We start from the raw sequence: 1,374 nt of genomic DNA on the forward strand, positions 1-1,374 counted from the left end.
TAAACAGGTAAATGTCTGAGTGAGTTGAGTGGGTGTCTGTGACAGATTGGGATGCTATATGGAGCCTCTGACAAACCCCAACAGGAAAATCAAAGCACAAGCCTCTAGAATTTTGAAGCAAAAGTCATGCACTTTGTCAAATAATACTCTCCTTTTAAGAAACAACTCCTAGCACCTGATGACTAATTTAGCAAAGTTAAATTACTGGTCCTGGTAGAGCCTGAATACCTAACCTTGGGATCCCAAGTGACCACGCAAACTGAGCTGCCCATCTTGGGCGTGGTGCCACCTGATCCACCAAGCCAAAAAGTTGGGCAGGCAATAACAACACTCCATCAGCAAAGGACAGTGGTATAAACAAAACCAGTCTGGAGGAGTGCCTGAGTGGCTCAGTAGGTTAAAGCCTCTGCCTTCGGCTCAGGTCATGATCTCAGGGTCTTGGGATTGAGCCCCGCATCGGGCTCACTGCTCAGCAGAGAGCCTGCTTCCCTTCCTCTCTCTCTCTCTGCCTGCCTCTCTGCCTACTTGTGATCTCTTTCTGTCAAATAAATAAATAAAATATTTAAAAAAACAAACAAACAAATCAGTCTGGAGAAGGTCCTGAAAGAACAAATGAGTTACAGGAGGTTCGCACTCCCGTAACTCTTACTCCTGCCACACTGCTTGCTCTCTGTCAGTTCAGACCTAGATCTTTGTAGGTAGTTCCCAATAACCAGTTTACTGAAGAAGAAAAAATCCAGAAGCATGTGGTTTGCAGGTGCTACTGCTGGTTAAGGAGGAACTAGGTGGAAGTTGACAGCTGTAGTGTTAATTGCTCCACTCAGGTATGACCCTGATGGGAAGTAAGGAAGAGAAATCCTCTTAGAAGGCAAAATGATGTATTGTATGGTGACTAACATAACACAATAAAAAAAACTGCTTAAGAATAAATCTGGGGAAAAAAAGACACTTAAAATTATGGATTATACTTGAAACCCTCATGTTTGATAGACCCAATTTTGCATTTAACATCGAATAGATCTATTGACGTCTTAATAAAAGCTGATTTTGTAAATGAAATGCTTTAAAGACATTAGACAAGATTCATTAATTAAAAATGTGTGCCGTGTTTCTCTTGCATTGGGTTTCCTCCTTGGAATGATGGCATAAATTACAAGGAAATGTAGACAAATTATGAGAACACTCTTGATGTGCTAATAGGACCATTAAAGTGAGGAGTAAGGAAGACAAATAGCACATAGCATGTAACAGTCGCATACCAGCACTCTAAACAAAGGGCCTTGTCAATTAAAACCTCTATTTGTTAAATAATGCTAATCCATATTTCATAATAAAACTAAATAATACAAGATTTTAAAACTATAAGATTACAAA

This window comes from Martes martes (genome assembly GCF_963455335.1).
Source record: "Martes martes genome assembly, chromosome: X".
Lineage (NCBI taxonomy): Eukaryota > Metazoa > Chordata > Mammalia > Carnivora > Mustelidae > Martes > Martes martes.